Raw genomic sequence first — 24,055 nt, 5'->3', positions numbered from 1 at the left:
CTGACTGTGCAAGGAAGACTCAAAGTTTTCAACAGTATCTTGTTTCCTGCAAATTATGTTGCAATTTTAATCATTCTTCCTGTTCTGTGATTCACAGAGGTGTGTCACAGTCCACTGGTGTCTAATCTGCTGCCATCATCCTTCAGGAGCTCCTCACAATTGTCTAGCAGCCACGGACCAGGCTTTGCTAAGCTGAACCGGAGAGATGGTGAGCTACCAAACCGCTGTCAGCTCTCATGTGTTTTTGGTTCATAAATATCTGTGGTGGGTATTGTACTACACAAACTTGCACATTTACTCTAGCAGGGGACTCTCCCCAAACTGTTTAACTATGAAATATTGATTAGCAGGGTTGTTGGGTAGCATCTGTCTTAGCTGACAATGGCAAATCCAGTAAATACTGGGCCGACATAATTAAAGCAACACATTCCACACTATGTTTGTGGTCTTACTCATCAATATTTAAGAAGAACGTTGTTACATCTTAGGCCTTAAGGTCAGGAAATAGTGTACTGGCTACAAGATAAGTAATGCTTTTCACATGAACACATAATCAAATCACAGTGCGGTAAACAGAAAAAAAACTCCTTTTAGTTACTTACCTTTTGCTCGTGGGATAATCCAATATGAAGGTTGTGTTTCTGCGGGTTTGTTTTGGATTCATTTTACCTCTTCTAAAAAGATCTGAGGAGTATATATTTCAGTTGCCCAACTTAAAGATGATCTTTTCCAGCTGTATCCTCTCCATATTTATAGAATATATTCACATGTTTTATGCACTTCCCAAAACAACCATGGCCTCCCACTGTAGATACTTCATGAGTGCACTTTGGAGTTATGCACACAAACTGCCCAAAGACACCTCACTGATAGCTTCAAACAGGGTTTTCCCCCTTTAAACCCCAATGCTGACATCTCATATTATGTTTAATTTATTCTATGAGGTAAATTAATTAACTTAAATTAATATTCTATATTAATGACATATATAAACAGACAATCCTCCAGGCTTGTTACATGTCAGTTAGAGCACAGTGTGATCTTTTAACTATTCCATGTCTCCCAGCAATACTCATATAAAATTTAGCAGTTTAACATCAATAAGTTATTGCTGCATTCAAGTCTTCTTTTCTTTTCCTTCCTTTTTCCCTTTTATCTCCAGGTTTGTGGCAGATAAAGGAAGCTGTAAAAGGAAACTCCCCCCTGTTTCTGGTCTGATGTACTCACCTCATGATTCACTTCCCTGCAGGACACACTGCACACAACATCAAAAGAAGTCTTAGTTGGATTCACACAAACTGATAGACACCTCATAGGGTGAATGATGGACAAACAGACAGATAATGTCAGAGGAAGGTACAGTGGTTATTGCCTCATTTTTGCTCAGTTTTTAGGTGAATATATTAGATAAGTCGACTTTTGTCCAAAAAAATAACTGACAAGTAAGTTGATGAGTGTAAAAAACTGTGCTGATAAAGTGAGGTATGGGAAAATGCACCCGTTTTAGGTGCATTTTGGCATGGAGAGTTGGTTTACTGGTTTACACTCACACCAGAGACAAGAATCGGATAGAAGCACTGTGATGTCTTTGTCTTCGACACAGCAGAGGATCTGAATGATTTTCACCACCTGGGAGACTGCAGGAAGCACAGCCCACGGGTTGCTGTTTCCTCGGTGTGTTTGATGGCAAAAGCTGTGCGCCAACACACCCGCTGTGTTTCCCTCACTTCAGTCAACCTGCTCAGTCTGTTTACTGATCTGAGTTTGATCTGCATAAAGGAGAATCACTTGCTTCTAAAGAAAGATCAGATGCATTTTAGTGTCAAAACATAAGTTAGTTTTTTTGTACAGCTGAAAAGCAGAGAGGGAAAGAGATGAATTAATGAAACACGAGGGACACTGAAAGGAAGGACACTGAAGACGAGCTTCTGATGTTGTACATACATGTATTTTATCTGGCACAAAAACAAAGAAGACATTATGGTGAATGAAAAACAGATGTAGTACTGCGCCAGTGCCAGCATCATTTTTTACCAAGTGTGCCATACATACTAAACATGGACAGGGAAGACATAGAGCCAGTATAACCACCACTTTGAGATGAAATGTTAGATGGCTTTGAGTGTTCCCTCAAACAAAATCTTGCAGTCTCCTCTGTATTTGTGAGATTTAGCTCATTAGATCTTGAGCTAATCATGAGCCTTGTTAATGATTTCTTGTTAACAGTAAGACCTTTCAGGTTACAATGCCTTATCAACTCTCCTCCTAAACTGTATGGAGTTTAGACTGATCAATAAATCTCATTCAGTTTTGAAAGCAACACACACACTTCAATAGTAATTCACAATTTAACAAAATGCTTCATTGATGTAAAGATTAAAACTGCTTTAATTCCTGAATCCCAGCTGTTCTGTGTAGAAATCAAACCCCTGCTCATTTATTCCTCCTCCAGCTGCTGCTAATGTTCCTCATCTTCCATAGTCATTCTCTGAGGAGCCGCTTCATTCAGAGTTAATTTACAAGCAAAATGAGCAGAGTCACACACAGAGCTCTGTTTAAGAGAAACACTAAGTGATTCTTGCCTCCTCAAAACACTCTGCTGTAGTCTTGTTGCACTATTACCCTGTGCGTTAACCTATGAGATAGCAGCATTAAGAATGCAAATTTTACTCAGATTCCTTAACTGGTCGTCTGGGACATCTGTGATCAATCACTGATTACTCATTAAAGCTTATTTAATACCAGATGCATGTTTTTCTTTTATCGAAGCTCAAATTATTTGAATCATAAATTAAAGCGCCAATGGGTAGGATTTAAAAATTTCTGACTGTGATATGGATCTGAGTGAAAGGACTGAAAGCAAGACATAGATGTCACCAACATTGTCACATTTTTCCACAAAAAGCTAATCCAATCAAATAATTTGACAAATGCTGCAGTCACATATAAATTGTGATCACAGTGCGTTTAAAAATTTAAATACCATTTATCAAAATTGCTGCTTCTGCTCCACTGGCCCTGCTGGTGGTTATTTAATAAATTGCCTACAAATGCATACATTTAAACCTAGTAATTCTGTGCAAATCATAGACTTTTCAGGAGGACATACATTAAATTCAATGACACTAAGCAATGAGAGTACTGAAAACCAAGCCTGTTTCTTTATTATATAAATGAAAAGTGCTCTATCCAGTAAATGCTTATCAGGAAGTCACAAGCCATGGACGGCAAAGTTAAATAAGTGATTGAGTAGTCACAGATGCTTTCGCACACACTATTATGCATGTTGTTTTTACTGCCTGTTAACAATATACCTGATGAATTAATTCCCTACTGAAACTGATATTTATTGATATTTAGTACTTGAAACTTGAAAATCTGTCTAGTATATATTAGAGTTTTGAACATGTTAAATTTGCAGTTTATATTGCAGTGTTTCACCTACCATTGTCCCACCCTGGCCTCCCAAGATAAGCAATAAAAATTAAAATATAATTTATGTTCATGTTTCTTTCCCCACTTCCTGTTTCACATGTCTCCGTGTACAAGTCCGCACACAGGAGCTGAAGAACCACAGAGGAGACAGGTTGACAACTTGCCATAAAGTGTAAGAAAAGCTCAGACAAGCGTTGTAAAAAAGTCAGACCAAATTTGACACTGATTACAGTCTGTGAATGTAATTAATAATTGGAAATGTCTTCAAAATCACTCAAAAGTGGGCAGTCATCTAAAGTTACAAAAACATCTCAACTGCTCTGTTATCACTGTGAATTATGGCCTGTTAAGTGATATGATAATATAATAATACTTCTATCATCGTGATGACCATTTCCATACTTCTTTGCCAGATTTTCTTGGATAATCTGCTGCTTCAGGGCAGGTGGGATATTTTAAGCTGAGATAAGCTGAGATGTAGAGTTTTCTTTCTTTTCTAAACAAACAAAAGTTTATGTTTACATTCAGTGTAAACTGTAACTTGCCTGTATCCTTGAAGTGCAACAAACAAGTTTGCTTCTTCATAAAATATTTGCAATTTTGAAGCATTTCAAATCCTGCATTATTTACATCCATATTGTCTTGCTTAAAGTTCTCTCTGTGCTTTAGCAAAATAGCGTAAAACCAAGGGTAGGATGTGTGCACGTTCTCATTCGTGACCCAAACAAAATGGGGAACCACTTGTAAAAACTGCTGCTAGTGGTCAAAAACTCCATAGGTTAGGCATCTAAGCTGAGGGAAATTTAAGGATTTAGAGGAATTGATTATAAGAAAGGAGAGTAAAATAAGATCCAGAAGTGCTGATGACCGAGGGCTATCTAGGGTCTAAGGAATGCATTATGTCTCATAATAGTAGAAGTACAAATACAGGAGTATAGGATGGTGTTCTGGCAGTAAAATGTCACATGGTGGTGTGACTCAGCACTTTCAAATGCACACAAACACACACTCATGCACCTTTTGGTATTTTAATTATTTACCGCATCTTCATTTTATGCTCCTCTGCACTGGTACTCAGATTATATGAAGGTCTGCTATGAACTGGACACTTTTAATATTGCATAAGGCTTGCGGTGTCTGTCATAAATGTCTCAGCTGGAGGTTATATTATGTACAGAACAATCTTTAAGCTACAGATTAAACTCTTTTGACTGTTCCAAAGTAAACATCAAAGAAAGACGGTAAAAGCATTTGTGCTCAGGGCTTTTAAACTATGGAAAAATATGTGTCTGATGAAAGACGTTTAGTAAGATTTGTCTTCTTTTAAGAAACAACTGAAAACTCTGTATTAATTTGCATTTATCTGAAAACTTTTTTGTTCTTGTCAATGTAGTGATAGTATTTAACGGATTCAGCAGATCTTTCCATAGCCAAGTGTTTGTTGATATGTATTAATTAATTTTATTCCCCTTTGATTTTTCAGCGATCTTCTTAAGAAAAGTGTCCTACACTTAATGCTATTATCAGCATTTGTTCATTATGATTTTTATGTTGAGAAATAAAAGTCAGCATTTAATTCTTTGGATCATTCAAATGTATTTCTCTCTCTCCCTGCCCAGGTGCTGGAGGTTGGTCTCCTCTGAGTTCAGACAGGTATCAGTCATTGGAGGTTGACCTGGGAGGGCGAACACAAATCACTGCTGTTGCCACACAAGGCCGGTATGGCAGCTCTGATTGGTTGACGGCCTACCTGTTGATGTTCAGTGACACAGGACACAACTGGAAACAGATATCGACAGGAGGACAATATAGGAGTGAGTGCACTGTATAGAATTACACCGACAGCTGTGTATTAGTATGACTGATTTATCAGGACAGTGAGTTTGGCAAGGAAAACCCCCGTGCTGAGATAGTAAGGTAGAAGCAGTCGAGCATTACCTCACATCTTCTGGTACAGACAGAAAATCCTCCCTATTACAGTGATGGTGTGACAAACAGCTTCAGTTTAAAGTTGATGAGAGGTAAGTCTCTCACAGTGAGGGTAAACCTAATGTCAGGCTGAGAGTTTTCAGAGAGTGAACAGAAAAGGGCTTCTCACAGCTTAAAAGCTTGTTGATTTCACACAGCATAAATCGAGATAAATCCACAGCATGTCTCAAAAGTCCCTCTGAAGCTCCACATATTAGTCAGCCTAGTTTATTATGGCTTTCGGGGAAACAGAGTCGACTGCTGAGCTGCCTCATCAGTCACAGTTCTGCCAGGACTTCTCTTTCCTTTAAGCTTAGAGGCTAGAGTTAGTGAGGCTGTTGTAATGCTCTCTTGTTTGCTAATTTTCTCCTCCCCTCTCATGTTCTCTCTGCTTTCTCTCTTCATATCTGCTACAAAAGTGTGAAAGGGCAGATGGTGTTGGTAATATACTGTATATTCTTCTAACCAGGGAGTATAGCATCCTGAAGAGTTAATGGAAGTAAGGGGATTGGAAGTACATCCTAGATTTCCCAAGAGGACAGGTGAAGCCGCAGATTCTGTTAATGAGCATCATCTTGAAATGCAAATACAGGCTCTATGGGAACAGCTAGAAACTTGCTGCAGACTGTGTAGGTGTGAAGTTTGAGATTATACATACGGGATACATTTACTTAACTGTTTTAGATGCATGGATCTTTACCAGGAGTGGTTTAAATTGGTCATTTGTTTTCTGTGTTTTCTATTTTTTTCTCATTAAAATAAGATGGAAATGTTACAGATCCTTAAAACCTGGTTTCTCAATCAGTTTCTAACTCTGAGTGAGTCTGTGCTTTTCTCTCTGGTTTAAAGTAGTTTGCATTCAGATGGCAGAAGATGATGCCACATGTTCCTGTGCAACAACCAAAGTTTAGCAGTATTTGAATCTAAATGTGATGACAGTTGTTGGTGTAGGTTGCCAGTACTGTCAGTCAGACCTGATCAAACCTCACACAGTGAAATAAAGCAGAGAAGCTGTTCCACTCCTAATATTTCATAATATGATGTTTCTAAACTTTCACTTTGATTTTTGATTCAAGCGATGGTCACACCACATCTCAAGTTTTTCTCTCTCGACTGAAAGACATATTTGTGCCATTGATTCTTGTCTTGTAACTGTTTGCAAACCATTACTCTCACAAAGGAGGTCAGTAAAAGTGAATGGTACAACAGAGCAAATGAGTTACACTAACTTTCCCTCTCTGTTCCCTCAAAGGTCGGTACTGAAGACAGTTTGTTTCTCAAACCTGCACTCTTTTTTCCCTTTCCTTCTCTCTCTACAATCATTGTCTGTCACTGGAGGATTTAATACCTCAATTTAGGTCATATTTCAAAAGCCAGAGGCTCAACTACATGTACACAACTACACTGTTCTCCTCGGCCTCCTGAGCAGGAAATGGTCATTTCTGGAGGTTGCATAGGAGGAAGCATCACAGCAGCCCACAGGGATGTAGATATGCGGATGTGCTAGATCTTTGCTTCCTCCTCTATGGAAATCTAATCTCCTATGTTAACTTTCAGACTTATTTATGGCCCCAGCATCAGATAGAACTTTTTGTCATAAGTATTGATCCTTTAGAGACTTTTTATCTTGCCCACCTCCACAGGGAGGCTAGGGGTCAGGATTGGCCACAGTGCAGCAGACTGGAGCTAGCAGAGATTGAGTGGTTTGTTCAAGGACATTTTAGCCAGGTGGATGTCCTCCATCTGAAGAAAGACATCGCTCACTAAGCTATCATTCAGCCCCCTTACTTCCTAACAGTGTTGAAATTCTGCTCTTTAATTGTAGGTTGAGTTCATGTGCATATAAATTAAAAACAAGCTGAGCAAAGAAAGAGAAGAAGAGAGAAGAAAATCAAGACAAAAATCTGAACTAGAGTTAATTTAGGAGGAACAGACATGACTCACAAAGATATTAAGATTCAGACAGGGCACAATCAAACAAAATGTTGTTTACATGAGGAACTATTTTTTACTTCTGTGCCACTGTAAAAAGCAACAGAAAGAAAGAAACATCTGATATAATAAAATAATAGACTAAAAGTAGGGAAAATGTATTTGGTTTATAAGCAAAGTTGATAAAAGGGCATAAGATCAGGTCCAAATTGAAGCTTAAAGGGAAAAAAAATCCAGAAACACTGTGCTAGGATCACAGAGGTTAATAAATGTTATTCTCCATGGACCAGGTGTTTACCAAAACGTATAATACATATGAAACTACAGCCTAGTGCTTCACAATTCTAATTTTCTACCTGATTGAGGAACCATTCACCCTATCTCCACGATATTCCCTTCATTAAGAGGAAAATCAAATGTACCACTTCTCACAGAGGCCTTGGGGATTGCAGTTCAACTTCAATGAACAGATGAAAGAACATGTTCACTTAGTAGTAAGCTTTACTACAATAAAGATCCAGAGGGAGAAATTTCATAGACATCTTTGTGTTGCTTCTTTATGATGTCTCACAAGCAAAAGAAGGATAGATGCATTTATGGAAAGTAAGAAAACTAGTTTACTTTCTGCTGTGGATGTGTTTTTCCAGGCCTTTCCAGGTAACACTAATGCAGACAGTGTGGTCCAGCACAAGCTTCAGCACCCAGTGATCGCACGCTATGTTCGCCTGATCCCCCTGGACTGGAATCCCAATGGTCGGATCGGACTCAGACTGGAGGCCTATGGATGTCCTTACAGTCAGTTCTGTTTTTTTTTCATCTCTTACAGGTATCACTTACAGGCATGAACTGGAAACATGACAGTATCTTAATGAGATTCAAAAGGCATGTTTCCATCAGATTTTTTTATGTGCATGTAAAAATCAATAATACACATTATATGTACACAATATATACATATATAGATGAGGAGCAGGTGGGAAGGAGGCAGCAGACCAGCGGACCAGGGTTAGTGTGGAATGAGTCACGTGTAACAGACGGAGCCCACCTGCTGTGCAGGTGAGGAATGCGCAGAGAAACCAAAAACGTCACGGGAAGAGAAGAAGCGAGGACAGAGGAGGCAGGAGAGGACACAACAGCTGTGACCATGACAGTAACAGAAAGTTTGCCTCTTCCTGTGTCTGCTGTTTGGCAGAGAAGGTTTCATTATATGACTACAGGCAGAAGTTGTATGTCAGTGAGAAGTCGAGCCAGTTCTTCTTTGCCCCGAAACACACACAATGCAAATTTGAGTGTGAAAATGCCTCATGCTTAAAAGAGAAGGCCAAAAGTTAAGACATTTGTAAACCATAATGCAGCATAAATAAAATAGCATATCAAAACACAAGGAACTAAAAAAACTTAATACATGAAATGTTGTGAAAATACATTGTTTTTGTGACCCGTGTACAAGAATCAGTTATTTTTGATAAGAATGGACTTGGCACAAACGTGTGTGCTTGTCTGTTGGTTCAGTTTGATTAAACAGTTGTTTACAGCTCAAAGAAATGGGTTTTAGACTGTGAAGATGCTGGGAACTCCCTCATTTCATCCAAAAGGTGAAGAAAAAGAAACTTTTGACTTTTGAATATTTAAAATTTGGAGTTTGAGCTGTTTCCAGCATCACAGTCAGCAGGAAAGGTCCAGACGCACTGAATGCAATAATTGATGCATCCTAGGTGACATTTCTAATTTGATGCTTCAATAGAGACACTGTAGGCGGCAGATTTGTAGAGTCAGCACAGGAACACTCACCACCAAGATGGGCAACAGTAGTGTATCATTTTCTTTGGAGTAGCATGACTGATGCCTCATAGTCTGTAATCTGCTTCTCATATTCAGACCTTTGCTTAAAGACCAGTTTCTCTATAGACTGTCTACATTATGTCTATGCGTAATCACTTACCCAGCTTACTTTTCTCAGAGAAAACATGCATTAACTTGAAAGAAAAACATAATAATATTTATATAATAATACTGCAATTACAACTACACAGATGTTTTATCATTCAGAATAACAAAGTAAATGGTAATGTGGAAAAACATTACAAATATTAAAATCAAAAGTAACATAAAAATAATTTTTAAAAATGTGTTTTTTAATGAAAGACATGAAAGCTAAAAGGTTCAGAAACTTTTTTATTCAAGGTAATGGTTAAGATAATTTCAAATAGTAATCCCACCACTAAATAGTATACAAAGTTAATGTTTTGAAAACATGAAAAATGCTTTTCAGAATTAGTCCACCTCTTTAATTACAGTATTTAGTTGTAATTTATTCAATCTGTCAGCATTTTTTGACAGGTATCCAGAATGAATTTTGTTTGTTTTTGTAAGTTGAAGGTGCAGAGAAATTATGATGTGATGAAATCAGTGTGAGTGTTGGATCCCAGTCCTCTCAACATCATGCTGGCAGCTCCACTGGAAAGAGACAGATGAGGAAAGAGATTTAATAAGATGTGTTCTGAGAAACAGCCCAAATTGTGAGGGAAAATAACTTTGCTGATCTTCAAGGACGTGGGAGAAATGAAACTTTGGTGAACCACCTTTTCCACAACTTGCATTACCAGATAATTGTTTTTAAGTCGTGTTCCAAGAGTCTGTCTTTCATTTCTGTCGCCTTTAAGTTAAGACATTTCCCTTTGTTTGCACTTAAAACACAGTAAACTCTTTAGTGCAGGAAATCTATTCTTTTCTCTATGCCATAAAGCAAACTAATAACAAATCTGTCATATTTCAGAATATAACCTGGTTGCCATTAAATGCTGTCAGTGCAGCTGCTAGTCCTCTTGGCAATGATCTTGGTTGGTGTACAAAAAAATGTACTAATATTTGAATAAATGTGGTTATAACATATTGAGCTGAAAAGTCTACAGACAGGACATTTAAGGACTGTTTTGACTATGCAAAATAACTGTTGTATAAACATATGGTTCTGTTGTTTTGTAGACTCTGATGTGGTGAGCTTCGATGGCCACAGCAGCCTTCTCTACAGGTTGAGCCCCAGGCTGAGGCAGATGGCCAGGGAAAGCATCTCTCTGAAATTTAAAACCCTGAGAAACTCTGGGACACTGCTGCATGCAGAGGGACTGAGTGAGCACAGCCTCACCCTGGAGTTAAAGAAAGGAAAGCTTCTCCTCGTCCTCAGAAAAGGTACAATTCTGAAATCCTGGTACACACAATGTCATGATTGCTCAAAGTCTGCTGAGTGATGTGTTACGTTATAAAACAGGCCTGATTTGACTGGTCAGACACAGTGTTATGTTTTTTTGTTGAACAAGCAAAATGACCTCAATTTATTTTCAGATGTTGTCAAGGTTGTTCTCCCTTTAAGAAAACTTTGCAAGTGATGCAGCTAACTTAGTAATTGTTGTAATAGAAGCCATAACGCTAGTTTCTGCAGACTGCCTCTTTAATGGTTTAGTCTTTAATGAGAGACAGGGGATTACTGTATGTCACCAAGCCAAGTATTGACTGCTTGTGTACATTCCTTTGCTCTGATTAGTCTGTGGTTTGGTGCTTGGCAATATGTCTCAATAAGCTGTGAGGTTTCCAAACCTTAGTGGCTGTTTCAGCAATGTAGTGGTGGACAATATCATGGTGTTTGCTGACCACTAGTTTCTGTTCTTATGCCGGTGCTATCTACTTACTGTATGTGCTAGATTTGCTTTGGTACTGTGAATTAAAGGGGTATTCCACTCCACTTACACATTAAGATCAGGGTACTCATCATGAGGAGTACTCTTCAGCCTTTGAAATTAGTTGTATAATGTTAATCAATTCAGTGGCCTTATGGGAAATTTATGATATAATGTTTTTGGCCCACACTAGGGACTAAAAGTCAGGATATTTGCTGACCACTCTTTTTTAATCCATTTCTTGTAAGTCTCCAACCCTATGGAAGTCCAGTGCACAATCTTTTTTTGTGGCTGAGCTCATCTTCTTTTGGATTTAGCACATTTTTCATGCTGCTGATTAAAGTGGTGGTAAAATACTTACAATTCAGATAAGAATTAAAGAAAAATTTCTAATGAAAGGCTTTGTGTTCATGTGCCACCTTGTTTTATTATTCTTCTTTCAGTTGCATCTAAACTGCTGAGCTTGTGTTTTATGGTTTATGCAGCTTCCACTCTCCTATTACTTCTATTACTTTTATGATTTCAATATACATAAGTAAAGGATGGATCCATCTCTAAATAGTGGTCTGAAGTGTGTAGCAGGACAGCAGCCATACTGAAACAGCTCCTGGTCTGTAGTACTAGTACTAGTCTGACAGTAGAATAACTGGCTTTGAAATCTTGGTTGTATGGAAAAAGTTATTGTTACTCCCCACTGCTCTCACATTCTCCCTCTGCATTTTCAGCTTTCTGAAACAACAGAACAGTTGAGTGAAAACAAATGTCACAATTTCAGCAAGTAAGCACACCCACCATTATCTATTTTAATGTAGACCAAATAGCACGTTGGTAAGTGTTTGTATACTGTATGTGCGTGCATGATAAAATAATTTAAGAAACCAATTTTCCTGTTTTTGCTTTTACTGCCCTATGACGGTAGAAAAATGAAACATACCACTGTCTTGGAAAAGTGACAACAAGGTTAATTGTGTTGCATCATCATCCCCTTCTTTGCTGCTATACTAAGATTACTTGCTCAAGTTGGGGGAAGAGTTGTCAGAAACAGCCCTCTGTGATTTGTTTCTGAATTGTGGTCTGAGTCTGATTTTGTAGCTGTATGTGTTTTCTCACAACCTGTAACTTCCTTCTTGCACACTGATGGATTTTGGGTATGTAAGTGCCAAGTTTAGCTAGTCAGCCTCATCATTCATTTAGGGCACATATGGATAAAGAACAGAGTCTGTCCTACATTTGTACAAGATGCCAAATTACTTGGTGATTTTGAAAGGCTGTCACGACTGAGAGGTCAGACAGTTTTTCCATTTTATATGGACCAATGTACAATATAACTCTCAACATGCACACAATTATAATTGTATTTTTAGATGTCTCTCCCTTCCCACCAGTGCATTGCTCTATGGTGCTGAAGATGCAATACTAGTTTCTCCTGTTCAGGCCATTGTGCACCCTTAAAACTTAAGAATTTTAACTTTAACTTAACAAAGGTAATTAACTGATTTTCACCTTTTCCTGCATTAGATTCTCATCAGTGAGTATGAGTCTGGCCCCAGCCATAACAACCCATTATGAGGGTTTTGTTCCCCTGTGTACACTAAGCAGCTTCAGCAGCACTTAACAGAAGACTCTTAGTTCCACTCTGTTTGCCAGGAGCCATCCAAACTGTTTGAATGAATACACCAGCTTATTAAAATGTATGTACTCTCTCCAAAAGCATCTCATTTCCTCATTGCAATACATTCATCAAAATGTCAGAATATAGTTCTGTAGCTCCCTGGCTCATAATTAGGCTCAGTTCTCTTTTTTTTTTACCCCAGGGATGTTGTGTGAAAGTAAATATACCAGAGATCAGTGTTCACTAATCTTGTGCCTTCTGGTTGAGCTTTTTAAAATGAAGAATGGAGAATGTGTCAGAAAGACAGACAAGATAAAACTCAGGTTTTTTTCCTATACAATAAAAAAAGCAGCCCAGATATAAATTATGTAGAATGATACGCAGGTGAAGTCCTTGCACTGCAGTTAGCTAAAGAACAGAGTTGCCTTGCTGACATTCATGCATATATTAAACTCTCTTTGAGCTCAATTTCAAGATTAAAAACTAATTTCCTCTCAAATGGGCCATTTCTCCACACAAGGCAGAATACAGTTTATATATATGTATATATGTGTGAACTCTGGGGATGGCGAGGTCATCTCTTTCAGTTTTGTGCAAGTTCGTAGCAGGCAGAGTAAATGTGAATGGCTTTCTTCATCCATGAGGTTAACTTATGACCTGAAGCTGAAAGGGCTCAAATTTATCCCAAAGGAGCAGACAGGCGCTGCCTGTGATGCTCAGAGTTTCATGTAGAAGCGGTTGAAATAGAGAAGATTGATTTGTGGTCATACTGAAACTGCTTGGACTGGAGGTTATATTCCTGCTGGAGTCGCCATCATGTCATAATGGACTGTAAGACAGAGCACAACAGAGAACACCAAAAGTGTGTCAAAAGTGTTGGTCCTGTCTTGTTCTATTTTATTTTATTTTATTTTGGTTTTTAACATTTCTCAAGAGTAAACCAAGAGTCTAGCAAATTAGTGAAAGAACTGAGATCTTTTTCAGCACATATATAATCCGATGTTCCAGGTGAAAAATATTTAAATTATTCCTGTCATGTAGCTGTTGTCCTGTGTCTACAGATGTCTGTTGGACACAGATGATGACTCATTCTGGATACAGTCTGTCACCTCAGTTGTCACAGCTAATGTTGTGCTGTACTGCACTATTGACTTATCCTCTTATTCCTCTCTATCCATAGTGATTTATTGGAAGGTCTCTCAGTTGTGTTCAGTGTTGTAAATAAACAGCTTAGCCTTCATCAGAGAAGCAACGCACTTGTGTCAGGCAGAGCCAGCTATACTTTATTTTACAGCCCACAACTGACTCATTACAGTAACACAGAGGTGATGTTTGACTCACAATGACAAGCTGATAAGCTGTACAGCCTATAAGGCTGAAATGATCCTGCATTCAGTCGCTTGTTCTATGTCTCAAACAAATCCAAGTGTTTATATGGATTTTGCAAACATGTCACATCAAACTTTGTTTCAGTTTCCTCCTAGAGTTGTTTTCATGGATTTGTCTAGAGATTGCTGATTGGTGCTGAAGTTTAAAAATTGCTAATTCACACATATCACAGTCATAAAAATGAACAGGGAAAAAACAATTACAGTGTCTGCTTGTTTCCAGCAAGCAATCAAGTTAAATTTTTACTATTTTTTCTACATCTTAAAAGGACTTGCAGTAGAAAAAACTAGAACTATTACCATTTTCTCCTTATTTCTCTTTTTGGCAAAACTTTTTAAAAATCTCAACATTTCACCAGTGTCCTCCTGTACACTTACTGTGAGGTGGTTCATAGGTTGCACATTTCACTTGTGTTGACTGATTGCGTGTGCCGCCTCAATCATTTAAGATGAACAGAATAAAATGAAACAATTACAGCAATCTGACATCTGATAAGACCTGTCAATGTCTTCCAGCAAAATTAGATTTAGAGTCGCAGCGAAGAGCTGTAATGCATAAGCAGACAGAAGATGATTAGGTGATATTGCCATGGGGAGCTGTCTGGAATGATCTAACACAGGAGCCTCCACTATAAAAAGTAAAAAGGCTTTGAGGAAATTTTCGCAGCTTCTCATGTCATAAAGCACGAGAAGTTCAGAGGGTTTGAAGAAAGCTACATGAATCCTTAGAAACCTTACCAAAAATTAAGATGACCTTAGTGAACCTGATTGACAGATGGAAGCTCTGAAAAGTTTCTTGAAGTCCCCAAGGCATGTAGGGCGCTTACAGAATAAATGTTATCATTGTGGATGATGGATCCTCTTTGCAACTAAAGCTAATTGGAACTGAAACAAAAACATTCACCTTAAGAGTTTTAACAACATATCTGTAGGGTATAAAATAATCTGTGCCTCATTACAACCATTTGGTTTTTATTACCTTGTCCTAAACATTTATAAAGGTGTCCTGTGTATTTTTCTGGTAAAACAAACAAAAGTTATGTTTACATATGTGATGGATACATTTTCTTCTTCAAAAAGCATTTGAAAAGTTGATTTCAGTTTGAAACCTGTTTACATGAGAAGAAAAATTCTAATTCATTTACATATTCCTCGGAAAACAGGTGTTGCTGGAGGTTTGGTGACACGATAACTTGAGTTTCATGCTGTGGCTGCTGTTTTGAATAGTACCATTCATGGCAAAATGGATATGAAAAGGAAAGCTCTTTCTGGCAGGATTGTATAACATTGGATGGCAAGGCAAAGTTAATACTGTACTTTTCTCCATTTTGGACTCTCTGGTTCTCTGTCCCAGTTTACAGTTGGTCAATGGTGTGTCAAAGTTCATTATAGTCACACTCTATGTGAATTAACTTCACATCAGTGATCAAATTCACTGTTCGCACTATTTCCACTGAAATAAATAGATTGCAGTCCACGATTTTGCTTTTAAAGTGCTGATATACCCAAACCTTTCTCTACATTTAGTATTTACTCTAATTGGTTCATCTATCTGGTATTCTGCCATTCATTGCTGTTGGGATACGCCTCTTCATTTGACTCTGAAAAAGACTGTGGTTTTTTGGATTAAATATTAATGAAGTAAAAACGTTCCAGCTCGTGCTTCAAGTCACTGTTCAATTTTTACAGTATTCATCCAAGACCTTTATCTTTCCCAACCTTTAACCAAGTGCTTTGAGTGCCTAAACATAGCCATAGGTTGTGATTATGATGTGGGAAAACAAGTGAATTACATTGTCAGTGAAGATAATGCTGATATGTTCAGTATCAACATTTTGCAACTGTACTGTGCATCTTCATCATAAATGTTTTGTCATGTTAATCAACAATGCAATATTGTATGCACAGCTTTATGCTTCTTTAAAAACATAATTGCTGCTGCAAATTAATAGTATGTAAATGTGATTTCTAGGAGACAAGGTTGCAATGGAAGATCAGACAGTGTAACAGTTATGACTAAGCACACTTGACTTGCCATTTCCATGTTTCCTCTCTCTCTCTCTCTCTCTCTCTGCCATGTGCAAACATCAGTCTGCTGATCAATGATGATTGAGTACACTTCAGTCTTTCCCCCTCTGTCTATATCTTTCTCCCTCCCTCTCTCTAGTGTCTCCCTCTGTTATGCCACATATCTGTCTGATAGATCAATGATGATTGATGACTGGACACGTTTGACTCGGTCTTGGTCTCTGTCTGTCTCTCTTTTTCTCTCATTGTCTCTTTTCCCACGCAGACAACGTTGTCTGCTTTACAATACCTATTTTATATTTAATGGCCAACTGCATTTAGGTCTGTCTTCACCTCTTTGTCTCAGCAAAAACTCAACACTTTAGGGAGTGCAGAGAAACAGCAGTATTTCCTCTGTCATTTATTTATGCCTGTCTACCTCTTTCTCTACTCCCCTTAGCGTTAATTATGTGTTATCACCTACCTTCTCTTCTTTCTCAGCTGTCGAGAAAGAAAAACCTAGGAAACACTGGTTACTGCCAGTTTATAAGGAGAGAGCTGGGATATGGTGCTCACTCTGTTCACGAAGAGAAAAGAAAACAGAGGAAATGTCTACATTTCCTTCAAAAAATACAGTATACAGTATAAATACAGTATAATAAGTTATCAGAGCAGAGTTCTTCACCTGAATAAAACAGTAGGAACCTGCAAGAATCAAGAAAAGACACTATTTTTACACTGGGAAAATGCTTAAATATATCTCTCAAGATATCTAGCTATTACAACCAGAAGAGAGAAAATTCAGCAACCTCACATATTTGATTTCAATATCAGTTTTCAGCCATCCACTCAAACTTATTTTATCTTATTTAATTTGAAAAACAAATTCAAGATGTCAGTTTTCTTCTTCTTCCAGGCAGGAGTTCTTCTCCTGATAGCCGGCATCTCGTGTCTCTGGGCAGCCTGTTAGACGACCAGCACTGGCATCAGGTGGCAGTGGAGCATCACAGCAATCACCTCAACGTCACCGTGGACAAAAGCACACTGTGGGTGCAGATCCCACCAAGATTCACCCACTGGGACCATGACCAGGTTTGTTTATGTGTGTGGGTTGGTGTGGGATACACACAAACAGAAAAATGGGCACTTGCACTCACACATACAATATGTCTGTTCCATTTTTTGTCTGTATCTCGTGTGCTCATGTTTGCCCTGTACAGATGAGTGTGGGAGCAGACCAGGGCCTCAGCTCTCTGGGGTCAGTCAGGTCAAACAGAAATTTCTACGGCTGTTTGGAAAACCTGGTTTACAATGGTGTGAACTTGGTAGACCTTGCTAAACAGAGAGACCAGCGGGTCACTACAAAGGTAAGCTGGCTCACAATGTCCTACTGAAAACCATGTGTGTGTTTGCGTACATTATCATATGTGTGCTGTAGTCACAGACATATGCTTTTTAGTGGATGGCACAGAGATGATGATCTATTTGAGTGTTTATGAAGGGAATAAGTAACATTTTGGTCAGAAATGAGATTCATATATATATTTCATATATATTTCAGTCCAGCTTGAGCCCTTTAGCAACAACTTTAATATATTTTATTTCAGCAAATATTGTATATTCTCACGATATATGGACAATGGTGGAAGAAGAACTCAAAAATTAGCAATACCCCAATAGGTTAATAGGTACTGATGTATTAAGGTGTATTATTTTAATGTTGCCACTGGTAGATATGGGGCAAATAATCTTAATCTTAAAAGTAACTAGTGCAATCAAAGCAGTGAAGTAAAAGGTGGAATAAAGTGTAAAAGAGTAAAACAGAATTACTAAAAGTGCAGTTCATTACAATGTTTGAGTAAATGTATTTTCTTACTTTCCACTACTGGCCATGAAAAATAAACATTTTTAATACTCCAAACTGTAAGTTAATGACTGCACAGGGTTGTACTATAGATATTGCTGGTAACAATACTCACGATTGCTGCCTCATTAACAGATAATAATGGATAATAGGCAATAGTGCAACTGAGTTAACCATTACTATGACTTGAACACAGCTGACCTTGTTTTACTGTGCCAAGTGGCTGTGGCAAAAGCACAATGATACATTCTGGTGTCCTGACACATTCACCTTGTGTCATGGTGTTCAATGCCTTGTCTACCTTGTCTGTTATTTATGTGTATCAGGAGGACACCTAATTATGCATGATACTGAATATTTACTGAATAAATGTAGTCCTTTATTGTTTCTGAAACATCATGAAGATGGGAAATACCTCAGATTGTGAAGTGCAAAAATAGTAAAATTGCATAAAATACATGTGGTTGAAATTAACATTTTCAGTATGGAAAATGTCTTCTCACTAACATCCCTTTTACTGTAAATGCATGTGTGTGTTTGTGTGCATGCATGCATGCATGTGTGCTTGTGGCTTTTGTTAAGCTAATGCACAAATCTCTATGGCACTCTCCTCTTCAGTCTGAATTACAGTGTATCACTTTAACTACCCCACAAAGAGCTTTTAGATTTGATCATGTGTCTATGTGTTGCATACTCCACTGAAAATAGAAACTCAGTACTCCCAATGGGGAACCTGGGATGTAACAATTTCACTGTTGCCACAGCAGTGAACTTACAGCAATTACCACTTCTCAAAAGTATGAGCCCGCGCAGAGATGGCCAACTGTCTTTTTATTGCGATCTTATTTCTTGCTCTTTCTTCCTTTCTGCTTCCCTGTACTTCCTCTATGACCTTAGAAAGCTGGTTGGTTGACATTGGTGCCTTAAGTTAGAGCTGCTGGTGCTTATTCTAAGGCTGGCTATTATCATTATGGTAATACTCTCATGCTCTTTAAGGAGACTTGCTGATGAGATCTCTGTGCATGAGGGCACCGCCATGCAGCCTCGGAAATTAATTTATATTCATGCGTTATCGTGTTTTCCCTCTTTTGCTATAATAATTTCTCTCTCACCATATCTTTTCCCCTCTCCTCCTCTCCATCTGTCTCAGGGCAATGTGACCTTTTCCTGTGCTGAACCCATTTTTGTTGCCATGACGTTCACCAGCCCCCAGAGCTTCCTGTGGTTGCCAAGGGTGACTGAACCATCTTTGATGGGTATGTCAGTGGGGCTTCAGTTTCGCACGTGGAACAAGGCAGGGTTGCTGCTGACCTTTGATCTCCCAAACCAAGAGGGTGCAGTCTGGCTGTACCTGAGCAAAGCCACACTCCATCTACAGATTCACAAGCCTGGCAGGGCACCACTGGAGCTCAGCACAGGTCAGTTTGAGCACTAACCCCTAACTTTAACCTTAATTTAAGCACAGATGCAACAAAGCAATAACTTACTTGTGTTTTGTTGACTTGTGTTTGTATTTATGTAACTCAGCATTAAGAGGACTATCTTGATGTTAATACTGCAATTGATCTTTTTTTGCAGGGAGCTGAGCCCTTGGCACAACAACACATACACTACTCTAAATATTTATTACCAGTCACAGAGATGTCAGGACAAAAACACATTTACACAAATTTCAAGAAACAAAAATGCTGAATAAAATTGCTTGATGTTAGCCCCAAAATTTCTAAAAGCCAGAAAGAAATTGGTGGTGACGGGGGAGAACATCCTTCTGCCAGTAGATTTGGGTCTAAACCCTTCTGCTGCCATACATCTTGGCAAAGAGTCCTTGCCAGCTCCAGCAGGACTATTCTTTTGCTGAGCCTGACCATTGGACCTCTACATGGAGTACAACAATCACAGAGAATTTATCTTCTGAGATCAATAAGATTCAGATTCATTGCAGATCTAGACTGAAGAACTATAATGCTAAAGGGCAACTAAAACTGAATTAAAGGGTTACATTAAAATAAAGATAGTCAATGATATGTACATATATCTGTGTGTGTCTTCAGGTTCAGCTCTGAATGATGGTCAGTGGCACTCTGTGGAGCTGATCTCCAGGCGAGGACGTCTGACCATCGCAGTGGACGGAGATGAAGGAGCCACTGCTCATGCCAGTCCCTCATTTCTTATTGCCACAGGTCAACTTTTCTTTGGTGGTAAGAGAGGGATGAACAAAAACATCACATGCATAAATCTGAGTCTCCTTTCTTGTGAGTTTTTAATCATATCTAATAATTATTCAGCTGAAGTATTTTAAACTTGAATCATATCAGTACAGTATATTGTGATGTCAAAATCAGTTTTTCAGGTTGAGGCTGGATGGCATGTTTTCCTCTGCGTTGTTGCATTCACTGACTGATCTTTTCTTTCACATGCAGGTTGCCCTGCTGAAGGAAGCAGCCAGGAGTGTATGAACCCCTTCAAAGCTTTCCAGGGCTGTCTGCGTCTGCTGACTGTGGACAACCAGCAGGTGGATTTAATCAAGGTGCAGCAGAGGCTGATGGGAAACTACAGTCACCTGCAGATTGACATGTGCGGCATCATTGACAGGTCAGAACTTAGCAAATGCTAATTTGCTTTTACCGTTACTTACCCATGAAAGGTTTGTTTGGCACATATTATTCTATGTATTGACAATACATACAAATTGTGTGTTAAATGGCATTGCTAGAAGAGGATAATGTAAAAATGGCTGATTTTATTGTCAGCCTTCTGTTGTAAATTCTGTTAATCTCCCTCTGAAGGCTCTGTGACTGGTTCTCTGTGAAATGGGGTTACATATGGATTATTAGACAGCAGTGGATTGGCTACAGAGGGAATTATGCCAAAAGTCTTCCAATCTCAATGTTTACTAAAATGTTCCTTGCTAGAAAATCCTATTATTTTTTGTCATTTAGCATCATATGAGGTGGAGCCTCTTCTCACAGGGCTGTAATGTGGTTTTGCTTTCTTTGTTTCTTGAAAATGTGATTTATTTGTGTGAGGCAGTGACCTTATATGTCCTGCTATGGAGAGAATACACTATCCAGGAGGCACACATGCACACACACACATAACATTTAGACTTATTGTTCAGCAGAGACCAGAGTGAAATGAGCACAGTGAGAAAACTATTTTTGTCTTTTCTGCTGATTGCTGCCAAGTTGCCATTCTGCTCCCAGCCTTTTATCTGTTTGGCCCTGACTGCCGCTGTGTCTCAGTGTGTAAGAATTCTGGGATATTATCTTAAGTTACTGTTAGTGGATAGAGAATATTGCCATGTTTGAAAAACATTTCTCATTTGCCGGTTTGCTTTCTGCTTCTGCTTTTCAAGTTGTTGTTGCCAGATGATCATCATCATTATTACCATGTTTGTATTGTTTTTATTTTCAGGACTCCAGTTATCTTTCCAAAACAGGCTACCCCCAACCAATTTAACCAATTTTAAAGTGTTGTGAATAAAAGTTTGCGCTGCTCTGTGTGAAGCACAGTTTACAGAGCATCTTCCAAACTCAAGTCATAAATCTTAAATGTCTTAATGTGGACAGTTCCATTAAAAATGCCTCAACAAAAGAAGGTTTTGGAGCCCTATGATTCTGTTTATTGCTGCTAGCAATTAACTTGTTCATTTTAGATAAACACAAAATGCAGCTAGAGAACAAGTGTATACATGTGTAAATTGATGGCAAATTAAAGGAAAACACAAAGAATTGTGTTCCACCCTTTCAGTAGACTTCAGAGACTTGTACAATCAACACCAAGGAGCACTGAAGCTGTTCTGGCAGCTCATGGTGGCCCAGCACCTTACTAAGACACTTTTTTTTTTCTTTGTCACCTGACTAAATATAAACTCCTCAAAAAGTTTGGAAACATTGTTTCGCCAATTATTTCTCCCCTTTAATAATACCAATTGGTATTATTTTATATTGTGGTATTGTATTTTATATCGTTGGATGTAAGCTTGATTAGTCACCTTTACAACAAGGTACAACATGTAAGGATCGTGCATTCGTGGAATGAGTAACACAGCTAAACATGCGTGCTGCACAGATCGCTTGACATCTTGCAATGGGGGCAGTGTGATGGTGTGGGGCAGTACCTCTCTCACAGGCAAAACAGAACTTGTCATCATTGAAAGCAATCTCAGTGCAGTGAGATATCGGCATGAGATTCTGGAGCCAGTGGTGATCCCATATCTCCAGAATCTAGGACCTAACTCCATCCTCAGGATGACAGTGCCCCCCCCCCCCACAGAGCCAGGAACATCACAGAGTACCTCCAGAATTTGGGAGTGGAATGGCCTGCCGTGAGTCCAGACCTCAACCCAGTTGAACACACACCAGGTTGGTGACCAGCATGAGGAGGAGGTGCCAAGCTGTTGTGGCTGCGTATGGATCTTCCACACGCTACTAAGGTCCCTGACAGTGTAAAATGAATAACGTGTAAAAATGGCCAATATGTGTTGTTTTTTCCTTATTACTGTGGGAGAGTGCAATCATCCAATCCACCAAGCAACTCAAAACTAGAGTGAATACCAACAGGAGAATATTGCAGAGGATTTTGGCATATTTTTGGGGGGCGCTACCCACATGTTTAGCTGTGTTGCTCATTCCACAGAAGCATGATCCTTACAAGTTATACCTCATTGTAAAGGTGACTAATCAGGCTTTCCAACAATATATAATACAACACCAATTGGTATTATTAAAAGGGAGAAATAATTGACCAAAATAAAGTTGCAAACTTTTTTTGAGGAGTTTATATATAACATGACTGACGTACATGCTAGAGACTGAAAGTCTGCTGAACCAACACAAATGTTGCACACTGAAAAACCCATTACCACCATTGGACAGAATCAATAGTCTAGACATTTTAGACATTTCCGTGTCATCAAACACTGGCGAAACCATGGCCTCTAATGTCTCTTTTCTCTTTCTGTAATGCAGAAAATGTCAAGTTGAGCTCCACTGTGTCAGTTCAATGTTGTTTTGTGCGTGAGCAATAACGCATTGCTCTCAGAACATGACATCAGACCTTTTTTCCAAATCATTAGAGCTATTGGTAAGTGGCATACATTTTATCCACCAAGCAGCTTTTGTTTCAATAAAATGTCAAGTTGAAAAATTGATTTACACCTCTCCCACCTCCAACCTACAGTATACTCTCCAGAAATATGTGCTAGTTGACTGATCATGTGTATACCAAATTTATCAGTGGACTCTGTGCCTCAGCAAAAAGGCATATGTTTTGCTAGATATGAATGTTTTCATGTAAACAAGGCAACAATGGACTGCCAGAATTTATAATGCATATATTTAAAAGCACAAAGTAGTGGAGTAAATACAAAGTGCTGCACCTGCCTCCATCCCAACTTACTTTTAAATAAAAAAGAACACACAAATGATGCTAAAAACCAAACTTTGCCTTCTGACAAACCTGCTGAGTAAGGCCTTTTCTAACAGTGTATTTCCCACCTGACTAAAAGATTAAACATATATGCTGCCCTCCCTCTCTCTTTCAGTCTCTCTGCATTCACAATTCGCTGACCTCATTTCCCCTTCCTAATATGTTTACCCAGTCACTGCTCAGCTCCATTCACCCCAACCTTGATCCCCTTTGTTGCTCCCTCACTCCTTCCTCCACTTCGATCCCTTTCTCAACCTTAATTCCCCTTCCTGGATTTCTTTCTCTCTCTGGAGTACCTCCATCATTTTGTCTTTCCTCTCACTCTGAATTATGCCTCCTCTTTTCCTTGTTTTGCTTGCCACTTCCAGCTCCACTCAACACAATCCTGACACTGAGAGGGAAAAAAGTCCAAGTTAATAGTAGCAGAGTTTGCTCAAATGTGTTTCACTGTGTGTATAGTATAGTAATAACACCAAGATTGTCCAGTCAGAGAAATCACTGCAGACTTCCCACAAACACACCACCGATGAGCAGGAAAACAGAAAACAGTCATGTCCATGGAAGACGAGAAGGAAAAAATTAAGCAGTATGTGCAAGCATTGTTTTCAGAGCTTTGCTCCATTCAGTGCTATCAGAAAGATGCTTTAGATGACAGGAACATTTTGGAGTGACCCCGTTTCAACAGTTATTAGTTTAAGGATATGCCTCTGAGCACTTCAGACTACTTTACACACATGTAGTCACA

General features: G+C 38.7%; 1 long non-coding RNA gene and 1 pseudogene across 2 annotated transcripts in view; both read left to right on the top strand.

Annotated features, from left to right (window-relative positions):
* Positions 1-5,206, top strand: part of LOC108892971 (uncharacterized) — a 27,735-nt gene extending 22,529 nt beyond the window's left edge. Inside the window, exons 2-3 of one of the 2 annotated variants that reach the window (XR_007814811.1) lie at positions 98-208; positions 5,055-5,206. This is a non-coding gene — a long non-coding RNA (uncharacterized LOC108892971). The remainder of the gene's footprint in view (positions 1-97; positions 209-5,054) is intronic. The other variant, XR_007814810.1, reaches the window with a different exon arrangement.
* LOC108873083 (contactin-associated protein-like 4) overlaps positions 1-24,055 on the top strand; it is a 102,463-nt pseudogene that overhangs the window by 59,518 nt on the left and 18,890 nt on the right.

The sequence above is a fragment of the Lates calcarifer genome, linkage group LG16_LG22 (assembly GCF_001640805.2).
Source record: "Lates calcarifer isolate ASB-BC8 linkage group LG16_LG22, TLL_Latcal_v3, whole genome shotgun sequence".
Classification (NCBI taxonomy): domain Eukaryota; kingdom Metazoa; phylum Chordata; class Actinopteri; family Centropomidae; genus Lates; species Lates calcarifer.
The sequence above is the reverse complement of the archived record's forward strand: the minus strand, read 5'-3'. Positions and strand labels throughout refer to the sequence as shown.